General features: G+C 46.3%; 1 pseudogene; it reads left to right on the plus strand.

Annotated features, from left to right (window-relative positions):
* Positions 1-7,891: 7,891 nt before the first annotated feature.
* Positions 7,892-8,367, plus strand: LOC121104461 (annotated as a pseudogene).
* Positions 8,368-12,657: the final 4,290 nt, after the last annotated feature.

The raw sequence follows: 12,657 nt of genomic DNA on the forward strand, positions 1-12,657 counted from the left end.
CTTGGGCCACCAAAAACTTGTTAATCAAGGTTTCTTATCCACTGTCAAGAATTCCTTCCCCAGTCACAAATGCATTTTAGGATTACAGCTTTATAAGACGATAACAGAAATTTGTTCTTGAATCTAGCCTTATTCTCACTTGTTTTAAAAAAAGGAAACAATCGTTAAGAATCAACTCATGACTGAGAACTAGAAAGTGGATTCTGGTGTTTGGGCAACCACACAAATGAGAAAACGCCAGTTCAGCCCGCAGCTGCTCTTGTAAATGCAGCGACATGTTCTGTGCATATTTCCTAGAGAAGACCAAGTAGCTTGCAACAACATCGTCGGAAAAACCATCACAGAACCATGCAAGGCCATAAATGAGCAACATGCCTTTTACTTGATGGGTGTGCCATCTCCATATTCACCCAGTTTTGAGAAATGCTTCAAAGGGACAGCCACAAATGGGATTTTAGTGGTTTTATCATCCAATTCTACATCTGGTCATGAAAATGGAAAAACAGTTTAAAGGGGGGGAATCTCTGGTGGATAAAATGGCTAATAATCACTTGCTGAGAAATTGATCTATTACACCAAGAATCCAGCTCTGCCTTCTAAGCTTGCCAGTTTTTTTAAATGCACATATGCAGTCATTTAAAATTAGGGATAAAAAAGAAAAGTAAATATTAAAACATTTCTCTTTAAGTTGAAACAATATTATTGAGGGGAAGAAAGGAGTCCAGCACAGGCAAGCATGATATTGACAATAATAGCAGGGCACACTGTCTAATAAGATCTTTTAAAAACTGCTTTAAAAGCTTTAACCTATAGCTCCATACATAGCTCTCACATGGCATTGCAAGTTAATGTTAACAAATTATTCAGATGACTTTCCCAGCATCTTCTCCTTCTGCCTGTCCTTTGCTCTAATTCCTGCCCAATCACTAACTTTCCCATCATCAATTCAATTATTCTTTTACTTTAATATCTGGCTGTGAGTATTCTGGATAAGGGATGTAAACGATTAGGTTAAACTACATGAAACTTCTGTAAGTTAAAAATGGCCAAATATCTGTAATTTCATGATACAATTTAATGATCATGGAAGAGAAGGTTCAGTGCTCAGCAAATCCATTTCTGTGTCTCCTGGGCACAAAGCTACACTATGCTCCCCAGCCAGCCTGCCGGTTAGGTGGGGCCACAGGACTGGTTTAGGCCAACGGATAGTGGGCAGACCACCTCAAAGCCTGTTCATAAAGCCTCCCATGGGATCCTGGACACGTTCCTTTTCTATCAGCCTGCTGAATAAAAAGGACTGTGCTGACCTGGAGGAAATGGCACTTCAAGATGGATGGAGCCTGGCCCTGTGTGAAAGCACACTGTAGTGTCTCTCCAACATGCTGGGGACTTCAAGGCAGACAAAGAAATAAACTTTACTGTGTTCAGCCACTGCGATTTTGAGATGGTTTGAAACTAGCCTACCCTGCTCAACAGAGTAGTATTTCAAGAACCACTTCTTTTCCTAAAGTCTAGTGCACATGATCTTTTTCCTCAGATGTGAATCTATTCATACCAAAAAAAAAAAAATCTTACAAGGGGTGCTTGGGTGGCTCAGTCGGTTAGGTGTCCAACTCTTAATTTTGGCTCAAGTCATGATCGCAGGGTTGTGAGATTGAGCCCCGCATTGGGCTCTGCACTGGGCATGGAGCCTGCTCGGGTTTCTGTCTCTCCCTCTCCTCTGCACCCCCCCCCCACCGCTCTTAAAAAAAATTTAAAAAAAACAACACAAAACTATCAATATGAATCGCATTTAGTTCCATATTTAGTGAAGCATGTATTTTTTAAAATGTATAAACCTGGAGCAGCGCATTCCAAGATACCAAGGAGGCATGGTTCTGGCAGAGTACCAGTCACTGGAACGTAACACACGTCTGAGTATAATGAGCTGGTATGCATTTGGCTGGATTGACCCAACCTCATGGGACCTGATAAACATGGGGTAATCAATCAAAAGGAATTCAGGAATCTAGAAAGAGAACTCCTGATCTTGGACTGAGATGACCCCAGCAACATCCTCTGCCATCTCAGGAGGCCTGGCTGGGCCGGCCAGCAGCTCGGTCTCTCAGATCTCTCTCGCTGAACACCGTTGGGCATATGGAAGGCCAGGGGAGCCTGGTTCCGAGGCGGGGAAGTGTCCGTGTAGATGAGCGAGTCTCTGTGGATAGGCGGCCCTGAGCTGTGGGAGTCTGAGCTGAATGCTCAATTGTCCCAGTTCCTTTAACGCATTATACAGCTTGCTGTCTACACTGATCAAATTAATCGTGAATCGCCGTCTCCACAGCTGAAGTTAATTTAAAAACATTCCAGGGATTGTGTAAGTAGTGTAGTGTTTCTTCATGGGATTCCTTATTTTCTGCGAAAACATACTGTGCCAGAATTCTTAGTGTGCTTGCTTATGGTCGGGTTCCAGGAAACTTTACGATAGTCTTTCTCCAAGACAAATTGAGAAGTTAAAACTTCTTTTGCTGATGTTTAAATATGTTGCAATGTGGCCAAACAAATGAAATAAATTTTTTTCTAAATAGGGACCATAAGGTCCAACCATGAGAATTCTTTGTTTCCTTCTGTTTTCATCAGCGTTCCCAGTATGGCAAGTCCATTGTACCTTACTGGTTAAGGTTAATTCTGGTTTCCCACCCATCTTCAACATACAGAGTCCAGGTGCAACAGGCCCAGGGTTGCCCCAAGGCGTCTCAGCTGCCTGGGTGTATAGGCACTGGAGAGCATGTGTTCTCCGTCTTCACACTGTCCATGCATCCACGGTACAGCAAAACTCAGCACCTTCCCTTGCTTCCTCTATTGCTCTCACTTACCTTCCGCGATCAGGGGTTGGGTGGAAACCGGGCATGGGGAGTGTCTTAGTGTGGGCTCCCCCAGAAGCAGGCTGAGACAAGGATGTGAGCACCAGTGCCTTGTCTACGAGGTAAAGGCACATGGGTCGGGGAGTGGGGAAGCGAGACGAGGAAGAGAAGGTAGTCAATAAAGCAAGGGTCATCCAGGCAGCTCCTTTAGTTTCCATCCACAGTGAGCACGGTGGGGAATGACAGAAAATGGGGAGTCAGAGCCACGGGCAACGGCAGGTCCACAGGGCCTTTTATGCCATCTGAAATAGAACAGATCTTATTCTGAACCCAATGGAAAGTCACTGAAAGGCTTTAAGGAAACGGCTAACACGATGTGATTTAAGTTTTGAGAGGAACACTCTGGAACGTGAACTAGAGGGCGCAAAAGCAGCAGCAAAGGGCAGCTGCTGTGGGGGTTCAGGTGAGAGAAGACGGTGTGGCTGGGCGGTGGCGGGCAGGAGAGAGAGCAGCACATGGGCTCGAGGCGCGGTCTGCGGTAGGATTTAGCGCCAGAGTGAACACGAGTGGGGAGAAGAGTGAGTGGTCAGGAATCACGCCCAGGTTTTTGCCTTGAACCAGTTTGGATACTCTTTGTCCTGGAAGAGGGAGCAAGGGTGAGATGGGGGGCAGTGAGTTCTGGAGAGCTGCTCCAGAGCTCAGTTTGGGATGTCCACAGCTCAACGGGACAGCCCAAGGGCTAGGCGAAGAACGCAGCAGAGCGCCTGGGGCTTGACATGCACCTTTCGAAGTCATCTACATACAGATGGCAGTGAAAGAGCTAGGACTGGCAAGATCTCCCAGAGAGAGTAGAGACAAGGAAGAAAATCGGGTCGGAGACAGAGCTCTGTGGAATGGAGGCTGATAAAAGAAGCTGGGAAGGAAAACCAGAAAGTGATGTGGTTTTAAAATATGCCCGCAGATTCTTTGATAGTCCGCCTTCCCAGAGGTGAAGCTTAATTCGCCTCCCCTTAGGTGGGACTGCACTTGGTGCCCAGCTTCACACAAAGCGGTCGCACTGGGAGTGATGGAGAGTAACTTCCAAGAGTAGGGCACAGAAGGCAGAGGACCTTTCGCCTTCTCTCTCTAAGTTCTTGCGACGTGGAAGTCTGCTGCCGTGCCACCAGGACACTCGAGCAGCCCCACGGGGAGCTCCCCGACGTGAGGAGCTGAGGCTTCCTGCCACCAGCCAGCGAGTCGCTGCGGTCTCCTGCCGGAGCCGGGTGAGCCGGCCACCTTGCAGCCAGCGCCCCCGCTGGAGTCAGGCCTTCTGAGAACAACAGTGTCGGCCAACAACTCGGCTGCAACCTCGCCGAAAACCCCAAGCCCCGTCCAGCTAAAGTGCTCCTGAATTCCCGGCTCACAGAAACAGTGAGGGATGATGAATCAATGTTGTTTTAAATCTCTGAGCTCTGGAGTCTTTGGTTGAAGAGCAACAGATAACCCATACGTGAAGAGCAAAGGTGATGATCTTTGTAAAGATGCTTGCTGCTTGGTATGCTGAGTTTTAATTTTGCATTTGTGCTCATCCCATCTGAGCTTCCCCGGATTATAAACACACTGATAACATGTGCATTCGGAAAGGAAAACTGCTGCCAATTTCACTCAACCACGGTGCATTACCTTAAAGATGATTCTGTGTGATTGCGGGATCATTCTGAGCGTGAACTGGTCACGATGGGGTTGTCTTTATAGAACCCAGCCTGCGATGCCCTGCTTTGTTCTCTGCTTTCCCAACAAAGTCCGAGCTCCTTGGCTCAACATACAGGGCTCCTTGCAGCCTGCTTCCTGCTCGCCTTCTTGGCTGTCACTGGGCTCGTGCCCCCAGATGCTGGCCAGTGCACTTCCTATCTGGGGCCAAGGCCTTCCCTTTACACCCCTTTTGCAGCTATGTATTGATCCATCCAGCCATTTATTTATTCCTACGCAGTACAAGGACAGCTTCAATGTCATCCCCTGTCTCCACTTTCCACGCCAACTCAATTTCTCTTATCTGATTTCTATGGAATGGTTCATATGTTCTATATGTGCTCTCTCTCTGTATACACACACACACATACACAGTTTTACATGCATATATACACGTAAACATACACAGTTGATCTGTGAACAACATGGGAGTTAGGGGTGCCGACCCCCGGCACAGTCAAAGATCCTTGTATAACTTTTGACTCTCCCTAAATGTAACTACTAAAAGCTTACTGTTGACTGAAAGCCTTAGCAATAACAGAAAACATCTGATTAACTCACATTTTGTATATGTATTATATACGGTATTCCAATAAAGCAATCTAGAGAAAAGAATATGTTATCAAGAAAATTATAAGAAAAAATACATTTACAGTGCCGTACTATAAAAAATCCACATATAAGTGGACCCATGTGGTTCAAACCTGTGTTATAGGTCAACTGTAATATGTAAAAATACAAATATACACATTCATTCTTTTGAATGCTTATATATAAAAGCATAAACACACGTTATTTATACGTAACACTATTTGCCTCTCCACCACAGTCCTATTAATGCACCAATTTTTTTGCTTAATGCCTACTATGTGCCAGGAACTGGGCTAGAAGCTAGAGTTACAACCCTCACCCTGCACCCCACTCACCAAAAAAGACAGATATGTTGCCTGCCCTACCAAGTTGTTTAGTGGGGATGGCAGATAGATATGAGTCTCCGGCATTCAGGAGAATGTTTGGGCATGTCATTTGTTCAATTAATGTTGAACTGAAGTGAATTAATTTTAACTACTTTTAAAGTATTGGTTTTTTGCATTTTGTCTGTTTTCATAAGCAAGACCTTCAGATTTAAAACAGGTTCTTGGAACCAATCCGTTGAAACCCAGCAAGTTAACTGATGAAACCAGAAGTACTGCTGATTACTCTGGACAAACCACCCCATGGAAAGTGATCTAATTATCCTTGGGAGATAGCCATGGCTTTCAATCTGCCACCTGTTCACTGTGATTATTTTAGGCAAATCATTTAATCGCTTAATCTTTTGAAACTCAGTTTATTCATCTGTAAATGGGATATGATCTGTAATTTACACATGGCTGACATTGCAAGTGGTACCTCAATATCTCTTCTCCCCTTCTAGGTAATAAGATCCCTATTACGTGGCCCCTCCTCAGAAGCTCTCAACCAATGAGTGATTGGAGTATAAATACCCCAGCTCCCTTGCCTTCAGGGGGGATAGCTCTGAGGCTTGTGTCCTACTGTCTTCTAGAATTCCCCAGCAGGACTGAACCACAGTGATAACTTATTTCTATAACATTTCTTTCCCAACTAGAACTTTCTGGGGTCACTACACAAATAAACCACATACACTCAAATCCTGATCTCAGAGTCTGCTTCTGAGAGAATGTAAGCTTAGAGGAAGGAGGTGGTTCTGGGGAGGGTGGAGCCTCAGAAATTCCTCACTTATTCTACACACATCCCCGGGTCATACTGGGCAGGAGTCAAGCTAAACAAGATCACTGGTGATAATGTATGAGAAAGCATTTTGCAAAAATGTCAGCTTTTATGTATCCAATATTTTTGGAGAAATAAATGTGGAACATTGGAATGGCACTGCTCTTAAAGCAGAAAATCAAATCAAATAAAGTTATTGGAAATTCACTTTATTTCTTCAAGTTTCTCCACCCCAATGTCTGTCAAATAGGCACAATATCTGTTTCATAGGGTTGATGAGAGAAGTGATTGAAAGCACACTGAAAAGTGCTGACACATAGTAGAGTCTCACCAATATCTGTTGAACACCAATCTGATTTATAAAGACTAGATAATATACTTATTTTCATTTTAATCTTTACGCAACCTTGGCTTATGCACATAAATCACATATAAATAGGACCATAATATCTTCTAAACCAATGAAACTATTGAAGTAAGTTTGCTCAGAAGTGATTTCTATGTTGTAATCAAACATTTCATCATTACTATTTCCTAGAAAAACTTAGCTCTTGAGTTTTGGGTATACTCCCACAAATTCTAGTTTTAAGAATAAGAGAGGAATGATACCTCAACCACTCACAAATCACTAAAATCATGTTTCAAAATAAGATCCAACCCATAAAGCCAAGAACAACCAACTTGCAGTTCACACTTCCTGTGCAAGACTGAATAATGGCCTCCCCAAAGATGTCCACGTCCTACCTAATCCTTAGAACCTGTAAATGTTACCTTATATGGCAAAAGGGACTTTGCGGATATGATCAAATTAAGGATCTTATGATAAGGAGATCATCCTGGATTATCTGGGTGGGCCTGGTATAATCACAGGTTTCTTTGTAGATAAAGGAGGAAGGAGACTAAGAAAAAAAGGCAAGGTGAGGAAGAAGAGATTGAAGTGATGTGGCTGCAAGCTTAGGATTGTTGGAAGCTTCTAGAAGCTCTAAGAGACAAGGCATGGATTCCCCCCTGGAGCCTCCAGAAAGAACAGCCCTGCCAACACCTTAATTTTAGCCCCTTAAGACTCACTTTGGATTTCCAATCTCCAGAACTCTAAGAGAATAAATCTGTGTTTTTTTGAGCTACAAAGTTTGTGGAAAATTACTACAATGGCACTTCCTTAGCAGGGCTCTGAGAGGAATCCGTTCTCAACGCAGGTGTGATTTACAGAAAGCAGGCATCACTCCCTGAGTGCAGACCTTAGCATGAACCCAGTCATTCCTTCATCTCACGTTATTTTTATTTGAATTCAATCAAGAAAAAAAATGTATAACAGAAATATGTTTTAAATAGGGAGTTGCTCCAATGTGAAAAGAACAGCAAAATTAATGTTTATTTTCTGTGCTCAAGGCCAAAAGATGCCAGTGCTAGGTCCTGGAACACTGTGGAGAGGGAATTCAGATCAATAAATGTTCTAGACTGGCAAATGGTCCCCACGCCCAAAGGGCATTTAAAAAGTCTAGGGTTCGACCTAATCTCAGCTGGTCCACCCGACACCCCCTGAGCGCCAACCCTCGTCCCTGGCACGGTCGCATTTCCGCTCCAACAAGATGGAAGAAACTACCACGAACCAGGAAAAACTCATCGAACTGCAAGCACAAGTGTGCACGGGTGGGAAAGGAACCGCTCGCCGAAAGAAGGTGGTTCAGAGAAGGGCTAGGGTCCGCGAGAAAACACTTCAGTTCTCCTTAAAGAAGTTAGGGGTAAACAATACCTCTGGTATTTAAGAAGTGAAGATGTTCACGAGCCAAGGAACAAGGGTCCACTTTCATGGTTCCAGGCCGTGCTGAGACAGAGCAGCGGACAGGACCCCACCCGGCATCTTACACCAACGTGGTACAGACCGTCTGACTCGTTTAAGGGACTGGCTGAAGCTCTGCCCACACAGTCTGCGGGTGGAAAAGCACCCCTTGCTACCGGAGACCGGGGCGATGGCAAAGTTCCAGATCTTGCAGAGAATTTTGATGAAGTTTCCAAGAATAAAGCAAATGGAACTGAGACACCTTCTGAAGAAGACAGGACTTGAAGAAGTTACTGGGAGCTGCTATTTTATGTTATGACTTTTTTAAAATTTTGTTTGTGGATCTGATAAAATCTAGATCTCTAGAATTTTTAAGTCCAAGCCCCTTGGACACTGTAGCACTTTTCAGCTTTTGCTTAGACACAATTCATTCTTTGCAGCTAATTAAGCTGGAAAAGCCTGGGAATAAAGTTTGAGACAAGGTTAATAAAGTCTTTTGCCTCGTAAAAAAATAAAAAATAAATAAATAGAAATAAAAACAGTATAGGGCTCAAGCCAAATTCTGATGCTTAGGACCAGAAAAATGCATGCTGCTGCTGATTTATTCATTTGATGAGTGTTGACTGTCTACTATGCACTAAGCATTATTTAGGTGGCATGCAGTTTTCTAGATCACTAAAATTATGGTGCAGTATTTCTATTTAAAAAACAAACCAACCATGGGATGCCCGGGTGGCTCAGGAGGTTAAGCGTCTGCCTTCGGCTCAGGTCATGATTCCAGGGTGCTGCTTCTCCCTTTGCCTGCCCCTTCCCCTGCATGTGCGCACTCGCTCTCTCTCTGACAAATAAATTTTTAAAAAATTTTAAAAAATTAAAAAAAAACCCAGTGCTTATATTAGAAATCTCTATACAGCAGTCACAGTTTTTACTATAAGGTGTAAAGCCCCTGGAAACAAGCAGTGGGCACCTTGTCTTTTCTGTAAAGGAATCACCCAGCATGTGGAGGCTGGAGTTGATGGAACACGGCATCTGCATAGCTCCCGAAGAGCCGACCACTTGCCGTCTCCAAGCCTGTTGAGCAGATAATAAACACACCATCTCGGGAACCTGATACTGTGTAAAGAAAGCACATTTCACATCTTGAAAACCACAGAATCGCAGAATCCTGACACGGATTCTTCACTTTAATATTCCTTGGTTTATGGGGGGCTTTTCGGCTTTTCATTTAATTTGGTGGCACTTTGAAAGTGAAGCTCTTGGAGGTCGGTTTGCTGGCTGCTAAGAACTGCTAATCTCATCTCCCAAGAGCGGTCGGTCATTCTTAAGTGGGCTTTCTAACAACACGCGAACCTCCACGTTCAAGGGGAATGTGATTAGGAGCAAATTGCATCTGCTTACATTTTTATTGTGGAAAGGAAATTGAAACTTACGATCCTACATTCTAAGAACCTGGTTTGAGGTTTGTTCTGTTTGAACTTCAAAATCCCTTAATACTGTGGCTGACTGATGAAAGATTTTTTTCCTGTAAGTCAAACAAAGATAGTCAGGCTCACCTTTCAGAAGCCTGTTCCAAACCACGGCTCCCAGCCTGCTCTCCCCAGGAAGTGTTTGACTAAAAAAAATCTCTGTAAGGCAGTGATTCTGCAAGCCACTGCCCCCCACCCCTACCTTGGGCAACGTCTGGAGACATTTTTGGTGGAGAGGGGGCTACTAGCATCTAGTGGGTGGAGGCCACAGAAACTGCTCAAAATCCCACAATGCACAGGACAGTTTTTGGATCACCCCCAACCAGTAACTACCCAGCCCAGTGCTAAAGGTCACCAGTGGCCCAGAAGAGAAACACGGCTCTAGTGGACATCTCAGAAAGCAAGGTATCACAGCCAGAGAACCAGTGAGTGCTTCCTAAAAGGCCTGGGTTTGATTCAACGCCCGCTCCATCACTTACTACTGCCTGTGCCTCCTTGGGCAAGTTACCTAACTTCTCTGTGCCTCATTTTTCTTCTCTGCCACAAGGGGCTTATAATACTAGTACTTACCACACAGAACACTTACGGGCTTTCAAATGGGTTAATAGTCCGAAAGTGCTTCGAATACTGCCATGCCAACAGTAAGCACTATGTACGTGTGTGCTTACTAAGTGGCTTTGCTGATCTCGGAAAAAGTAAGTTTCAGGGCTTCAACAAGTTTACCAACAGTAGAGAAACGGCCTCAGATTTTAATTGCCATAGCAAGAAAAATAAGTCGATTTCATCTGACAACCACATCTTTTCTTTCCAGTTCATTAACCTTAATCAGAAAGGCACTAAGTAGAGGAGCCCCTTTCCCAGCCGGCTGGGCCCAAGCACAGCAAAGGCTTACTCTGTTGTCCTGTTTCTCCCCCTCCTCCCCCAGCAAAACCAGCGACTGACAATCAGTTGGTGCCCTTCAGATAGAATGGGAAGCACAAAACTACGCAGGCACAGAACCCACCCGCCCACCGCCACTCGCACCTCCGCGGGCACAGTAGATGCGTGCCCACCACCAAGCCAGAACGCACCCACCCGGCTGCTCCCAGAGCCTCCCTCCTCCCGAAACCCGCCCGACGCCACCAGGTGGGGCGCAGCTGGTGCAGAGGGACCGGGAACCAGCCTCGCCAAAGGGGCGCGGGAAGGAAAGCCCGTGCGCGCCCCGGGCCTGGCACCTGGTGAAATCCCGGCTCAGCGCGCACAAACACACGCGCACACACCCCCACGCGGTGCCTGGAGGGACCGAGGAGAGAAGCCCCCGCAAGGAGGAGCTCAGGCCGGGCGATAAGCACTCACCTGGCCGCGTTCCCTAATCCACCTGCCACCCAGGGGAACAGCAGCGGGAGCGCCAGGGCCCAGCGCGGCGGCATCTTCTCGCGGGGCCTCCCTCCGCCGCCTCCCGCTGCTCCTCCTGAGCCCCCTCTCGGGAGGGCGCAGACCCCGGGGCGCTCCGGGCCGGCCGCCTCCGCTCTCCTCGGCGGCTCCGGGCCTCCGCTCTTCCCGGGCGCGGTCCCAGCGGGCGGCGGGGGTACCCTGGTGAGGCGCGCGGCGGCTCCTCTCCGGGTGCAGCGGGGCCCGGCGCGCGAGGGGAGGGAGGGGCGGGCGGTGCACATCTGGCTGGGACCCGCCTCCAGCACGACCCGCGCATCCTCCTCCGTGCTCTCTGCGCACCAGAGAAACTTCCCCCAGACTCAGTGCACTTCACTCTGGTCAGAGTCACCACGCCGCGCCATCTGTTTCAGACCGCTGTTTTGTGGCAGGTTTCGGTGATACCTGCGCCCGGATTTCAGAATCTGGTTAAGTCAAAGCAGGAACCAAGGATGCTGGTTCAGAACACTTCCATACCACTTTTGTTTAGGTTCTCATCATACGCTTCTAGGTGTTCTTCCACAAACTGCAAATCACTAGGCTGCTAGAGCTGGGAGGACACCAAGTCCTGGGCAACCCCTTCATTTGACAAGTGACCTCCCACGCTCATCTGCAACAGCTTACTCACATGGGACCACCGGCCGATATTGTAATATAGTAACCAGGGCAGAAACTAGTGGCAAAAACACGACTGGTCCCTCCTCCACCCCTTCCCTGCATCCATACCCTTTGGTTTCGCAGTGGGTAGAGCCTATGTCCCCACACTTTTCCTCAGGACTTGGCTGTGACTTGTTTTGACCAACGGCATAAGGACAGAAGGTAACCAAGTTGCCAGTTCCAATGGTAGGCCGTAAGACACCGGAGCCTCTCTCAAGGAGGCTAGAAAACCACGCCCCAGCCAGCATCGTAGCCCAAGGAGAATGAGGAACAGGTGGAACAGAGCCACTCAATCAAGCCTAATGTATGTCGTCCAACCCACAGATACACAATGAGCTCAGCCAAGGTCAGCGGTGCCAGCCAAGCTACAGAAATAGCTCTCTGACACGCCTATGACCTAGTGTTAGATATAAAAGGAAGACTATGGAGAAAGAGGAAGTTGTCTTGATAAACTTGATTCGTGGTTCTATAATGGGTATATGCCTTAATTCTAGCCAATAAAATGTGAGAAGGGGAGATGGGGAAGATTCTTGCTGCAGATTCTTCATTTACACCATTATGGATCTCCTTAAGGCGAAGTCGTGTTTACTTGGATCTTTGGTTTTATGGTTGAAGGTATCCTAACAGATTCGGTGTTCTTGGTTAGTAAGCAGTTAGGCCATTGAGCTCTTCATAGGGAAGAGGGACAGACCCTGTCCTAAACACTCGTACGCAACACCCACAACTCTATAGGTAGTGATCATTAGTTCCCCCATTTTTGAAGTGTCAAGAATCAGAGTCAGAGAGATTTAGCGACTTGCCCAAGGTCATACAACTGACAAGTGTAGAACTGAGATTGAAAAGGAGGGCCCTTCTCTCCTCAGCTCTGTCACAGAAATCCTTTTCCTCATCTTCTTGCTCCTTGGTGGCTTCAGATGTCAAACGAAGCTCATGAATAAGGTAATAAGATGACCTCTTCCCTGCCATTACTCTTCGTACCAAAACTGGTTTGATTTACTGAAAATATTAGAAGTGAAAGGAAAGGATATCAAATATGAACCACGTA

The sequence above is a fragment of the Ursus maritimus genome (assembly GCF_017311325.1).
Source record: "Ursus maritimus isolate PB19 chromosome X unlocalized genomic scaffold, ASM1731132v1 scaffold_X1, whole genome shotgun sequence".
NCBI lineage: Eukaryota > Metazoa > Chordata > Mammalia > Carnivora > Ursidae > Ursus > Ursus maritimus.